Source organism: Bombus pyrosoma, linkage group LG4, assembly GCF_014825855.1.
Source record: "Bombus pyrosoma isolate SC7728 linkage group LG4, ASM1482585v1, whole genome shotgun sequence".
NCBI lineage: Eukaryota > Metazoa > Arthropoda > Insecta > Hymenoptera > Apidae > Bombus > Bombus pyrosoma.
The window spans coordinates 4590030-4596535 of record NC_057773.1 but is presented as its reverse complement, the minus strand read 5'-3'; the positions used below and the strand labels follow the sequence as shown (position 1 = coordinate 4596535).

Sequence of the window (6506 nt, the reverse complement as noted above, 5' to 3'; positions counted from 1 at the left end):
TAAAATTTGAAAATGCTTTTTCTATAAATATAATTCATGAAAGCTTCCTTATAAATTTCTAAATATTTTCGTGTGCCGTTTTACTCTACTTACTCTGTTTACATTCCTTCGCAGATTCCACGTTCGACTAATTAGAAACGTAATATAGAACGTCAGCAACGTGGAAGGAAACCAAAGAAAAAGGCACAATTCGAAACCTTTCCAATTTCCAGCAGAAACTTCTCTATTAAGAAACATTTCAAATGCTTTTGTCGAATTTACTAAATTTGCTAACAAGGTCGTTAGGTTTGCGGACAAGGTCGCTGCTTCATCTAATGTAATTCGTAATTCAACCGGGTGCCAGCGTTGATTTTAATTAAGAGCAAGATCTAGTCACGTTTGGAGCCCAAAGTAAGAAGAACGTGAAACTGATGAAAATTTCGAGTTTCGTTTAGAGTCACATCAAAAGTCGAAATTATCGTGAAATTTGCTGTTGATCGTTGTAGAGAAAGCGTTCGCCGTAAATCAAAGGTAATGGGATTGCTTTTTAATAGTGGAATGATGGAATAATTACTTGATGATCAATTAAATGCTTGATCTCGACGATCGTTATCGATGGTTCGAGAAAATTTTCATTACTAAATATTTATTGTGGTTCGTTTAACTTAACCGGCTTTGATTCATCATTATTCAATTTCACAGACAGAGAAAACTAATTCAATAACTGTTGTGAAGTCATTCAGTGTTGTCAGTTTACTTGTTTCAGTGTTGTGCAAACATGGGATCGTACGTGCATTTCATTTCATCCCAGTCTGGTCGAGTCTCCCAGCTTCGCTGCATCTACCGATCATTCACGTTCGTTCCGTATTTGTTTGAATATTTATTCCGGTCTTTGTCGCTCGTGTCGCAATAATGTAATAAACGTTAGTACTTAACGGATTCAAAATTTAAGGAAAGTGTTAATTATTTGCGAAAAATGGAGGAATACATTCTGGAAATAAATTTATTAAATTTACATATTTAAATGAAACGAAGAAATTAAAGTTGAATAGATAAATGATTAAATGAACCCGTTTGCAATGTATTCTTTCTGTTGAACTAAATGTGACATATCAAAACTGGATTTTTATAAATTATTAATTAACTAAACGACAATGTATTTGTCCTGAATCTGGTTTCACAAAACTACTCCAAAAATGTGGTTCTACTCTTAATAAATAATAAAAAGTAACTTTTCTCACAGGTCCAAACTATCGATAAAAAATAATGAACAACGTTGATATCCTAACAAAATTTATATATTAATTATTGGAAATCTACCAAGAACGTTCTTTCCTACCACATATTTACTCGATCTGAAATTCTATTTCAAATCTCCCGCCTAAACTTATGTCTTCCATTCATCTTTGAAAAATGCAATTTCAATGATCAGTTGATACATAGAAAATTGTTTCACAATTCTTTCTTGCTATATTACAAAAAGAGTAATTGCAACGAACACGTGATGTTCCAGGTGAAATAAAAATTTATTCAAATCCACTCGGCGACGCATGCGCTCGAATGGCGACAAAGATGTCGAGACGCAGTTCTGGGGGCGCTGAAAACCGTACCGTACCGTTTTCACCAACGAGAATGCAGCTGCACTGTGAAACTGGTCTTCTTTGTTTTACCTTTAGTGTTTGTTGCATTATGAGTTTAATGTGTACATGCTTGGTCACGTTGTTGGTTCTAGTCGAATAAAAAGTCGAAACCGCCAACTATCAATATCGTAAGTTAGTTTTTCATCTTGCTGTCAATTTTCGCTGATGACAGCCCTCGTGACAATGTGAAGCGGTAAATTTGAAATCTTTTCTGTAACGCTACAACATACAGTATCGTAATTTTATTTATTTTGCTTAAGAAGTTAGTAACATCCGTCAAATCTCTCGGAATTTTGATTTTATCTTTTTTTAAGTGATCGTGTGTTATTTATAAATATAAATTTTCAAGTCTGTCACATTCGTTATTATACGCTACATACACTTGCTGACAATACTTGTTGTATGTTCATGTACGATATGCAATCTCTTCATTATTATTTTTAATTCGGACATACGTATTTCAGGAGAAAAATATAATTAAAAATATACGCCAGTTCCTAACCCCAACCTAACCCCAATTCCCAAACGACTATTTTGTTTCTTAACTTTTGTCAGTAAGTGTATATCGTATTTTAGGATTTTATGTTTCTTTGAGCGTATTTGTTTTCGTTTTACTATCTTTTTTTTTTTTTTTATAAATCCTTAAAATGTTTTAACCAAAATTTTATGAATTCCCTCATATATGTGTATGATCTTCTTATATTATAATAACAACGAGTTTACTCCCGTATGAGTTTTCTCTCCTTTTGTTGGTTATTACTGAATCAATAGACTACACGTAGTGTATTTTCGGAGCAGTTCCACGTACGCATCCACAACCACCACCACCAACAACAACAACAACAAATTCCTCGTATATGGCGCACCATCAACATTGATCCCAATCATCAATGAATTGCATAATCTTATTTCGGCATAATTGTCATTGTTATATTACAAATAATTCAAAATATTTATTCTAAATATTAATTGCTTATTATACTTTTTAGTATAGATTTTTGAACAAAGCCTGCCGATGTTCGATGCCTCTTAATCGGTAAGTTCATGTTCTTCACAAAAAAGGTGAAGGGCCTGAATGATCGCCAATTCCCGATTAACGTATACACAACGTATGCTAAATGAAATAAGACCAAAGTTGCTTTTGGTGCAGCCACGAGAACCATGAAGTACAATATTAATTTGTTTTGCACTGATTATCCTACGCAAAAGTTAGGTAAGTGTCAGAGATATCATCAATGAGAAATAAAGTAATTTCAAGATAGTTTAAATTTTATAGCGAACCTTTTCTTTTTCTTTAGATTTTAGAGCAAAGAAAGTTTCGAAAATTCAAATAATTCAAAATAGTCGAAAGAAAAGTTTGAAACTGAATATCAATTTCTTCGTTTTCTTTTTTTTTACACATTTCATATTTTACATTAAATGTTTCACATTAAAAATAATCAGAGATCGAGTGGCTGAATATTTTTAAAATTTAGAGTTTTAATTTAATTTTCCAGATATTTTGGGGATTGGTTAGATACACAGATGAAAGATGATTGCACAATCAGTCATAAACCTCCACACGTGTGGTATGGAAATTTAGGTAAATGCAGTTAGTTACAGCGGTAATAAGAAGAAAATTTATTTTCAAAAGTATTAAAACGCTCTTATTAGCTCAGTTACTATGTCCCGGTGGGACGACTTATAGCTAAGCAAAGGTTTTGCTTTTTTTCTGAAGCATAAGGTCACAAAAGATGCAATTCTTCCTGGCTGGCAAGTCGTTAGTTATTTACTCTATAACTATTTCGACACACTTTTTCTTAGATTATCTAGTTAACTATTTTTATTGATAATTTCATTACAAAGTTGTTTCTGCTTCTTAACTAAAAGATGTACTTCGAAGGAATTATTTTACTTGAAAAAGAATCGACATATTAATAGAATATCGATTGAATCAATACGCAATATTATCGAATAAATCTATTTACAGACATATCTGCTCTTAGTCGAACAAATGCATTCTGCTCTTGCAACCGACACGGAACTGTGCTCGCACCCTATCGTTCAAACTGTTAATAACATCGACGAAGTAACTGCAATATTCGATGAAATATCTTACAAAAAGGTAACTTCATCATAGAAAAATACTAGATTTTTATACTCCACGTTTCACATGTATATTTTTTCTTTATTTTCAAGATGTTCTCGATAATTAGAATGATGGAGAATTCCATAAAACCAACAATTTTCGAAAAGAAAAGTTACATAGATCTAAAGAAACTTATGTACCAAAACCCGGAAGCCGCTTATCTCTTCAAAATATTACAATAATGCTCGCCGGATAACTTGAACGTGACAGCTATAACAGATACCTGCACCAGACAGAAAGGATTCCCAGTGGTGAACGTGAAGAAATCTGGTAATAAATATATATTGATGCAGAAATGATTCTTGTTCGACCCGAATGCTGACTTTGATCCATCGGAATCCGAATACGGGTAATACAGTAAATTCAGTCAAAATACGTTTTAAGAAAAAATAAAGGAAGATTATTATCTTGTTTGTTTAAGGTACAAATGGACTATTCCTATTACTTACATTACCAACAAGATATCCACACTTACTCTTGTGTGGTTCGATAAAGGTGCCGAAGATCGTAAATATTATTTTACACCTAGCACAATTCGGAAATATCCTTTACAATATTCTTCGATGCCAATATGAGGTAAAACATGTAATATGTTTTCGTCATTTATTAAATTCTTGATAATTAATTAAATAATCAATTAATTAAATTCATATCGTATTCTTAGACATTGTCGGCGTTTGATACAGCGCATCTTCTGGAAGACGCGTTCAGTTTAGCCTACACTGGACAACTCGATTATATTCTGGTTATGAATATGATGAAGTACCTGAAACGGGGAAAACACCCTATTCCATGGTGCGTGGCTTCCTCGAAGTTAATGTACATCTATACTCTCTTGAAGGATGGGGCATTTTCCCGAAGGCATTCGTGGTAAGAGAACAATTAATTTCATTTCTATATTTTTTCAAGTATTTACGATTTTATCTAGGCCCAACCAGGCCGTGTTGTTTCGTAGAATTGTGAAACGAAGTGATTTTATCATTTCGCTAAATTGTTTTGTAGAGATATGCGGGAGACTTGGTAGACAGCACGTACCGTGAAATAGGATGGGAATTGAAGGGAGTAAGACGCTAAAAGCAAAGATTATACAGATATGTAGGTAAAAATTCTTTGTCCCGAAACAAGTAGTCGTTATTTTTTAATTTTTATTTTTATCATTATTTTTACATTCTTTCGAATTTTACACTGGCTCACGTAGAAGACTTCAAAAGACAATCTTGGAATTCGCCCTCGCTGTGGAACACATAGATTGTAGTTTCGCAGCCAAACGGATATTTATAAAATATTTCTGTAGTACGGATGAAGAAGATCGAAGAGAACACATTCCAGCAAACCCTAATATCCGTGATCTTTTCTTTTACTACGGTAAACATCTTAACTAGTTTATATTTTAATATTCAACATTTGCGTTTCACAAGAAAGATTCAATTGATACTGAAATTTTACATTTACGTAATATTTACACTAAATTTGCTAACCATACATTGTACTCTTCTAGGAATGCATTACTTTGGCGATATATCAGTATGGAAAATAGTATTCAAACAATTTATAGCCGAGAACGATAGGATGGAGAAACTGATGTTGATGCGTACGCTCACCGCGATCAAGGACATTTCGATTTTGGAACAGTAACTCGCTTGCTTCTTTTAAAAATAGCTTTAAAGATCTCAAAATATTCCTTTATAAATTTCACACGATATGTTTTATTTTTATACGGAAATTAGAAATTAAAGAAATATAAAAAAATATATTTAAATAAACTACAAAGATATATGGAAATAAATTTCAAACTATGGTACTCTAAGAAAATAAATTTATAGAAATATAATAGACTTTTACATTGTATTTTCTTTATATTTTCTTTGCAGATTCATCGTAACGGCCACAGACGAGAAATACATCCGCGCCCAAGACTTCCTCAGTTGTTTAATCGCTATGTCCCTGATAGAGATATACCCTGAACGATCGGCATCTCGGTTCGTTGATCCCATCAATCACGAAGACGTTCGCCACAAAGACAAGATTAGACGAAATGGAATGCTTCTTCGCCAAGTATCCCGATGTTGGCGCTGACGCCATGAATTGCGCCAAAGAATTAGAGACAGTATCCAATAACATAAAATGGCGAGTCAGGACGTGTAAGAAGCTGGGAATGTGATTACTTCAATACAGAATAGAAAAGTGAAGAAGGTCGATATAAAGGGACTTATTATTGTTGCAAATCATATCAAAAGCATGTAAAATTCTGTCTTAATCGACAGAATTTCCAAAAGAAGGAAGAAGTTTTACACGCAAGAAGGTACTATTATGAAAGTGAGATGAAGAATAAGATTTATGTTTGTTTTTTGTTCTTATTTTGTTGATTTAATTCAAGAAAGACTAAAGAGAAGGAGAAATATATATAAATATGTGATCATTTTCTAGAGGAGGAGGATTATCCAAGATTGTAATTTCTTGCAATATGAAAATTTATTTTTAATTAGTTTAGTTGAGTTAGTATTGTGTAAAAAAGAGAAATAAATGCAAGAATTTCATTAGAAGATAATTATTTCAAGAAAAGAAGAACATCAGGGAAATACTTTTACACGTATATTATAATACAACAATATTTATACTTCCTGTAAGCAACCCGTATCGTTTCTTTGATAAACAAAACGTCCTGAAGCAAACGAAGTTGCTCATCGTTTCGACGAATGAAATCGATGCTATGTTTTGTTCCACGGATCAAAGGGTAATCAACAGGATAAATCGAGCCA

General features: G+C 32.8%; 1 pseudogene; it reads left to right on the top strand.

Moving 5' to 3' along the window:
- Nucleotides 1-2780: 2780 nt before the first annotated feature.
- Nucleotides 2781-6295, top strand: LOC122566642 (annotated as a pseudogene).
- Nucleotides 6296-6506: the final 211 nt, after the last annotated feature.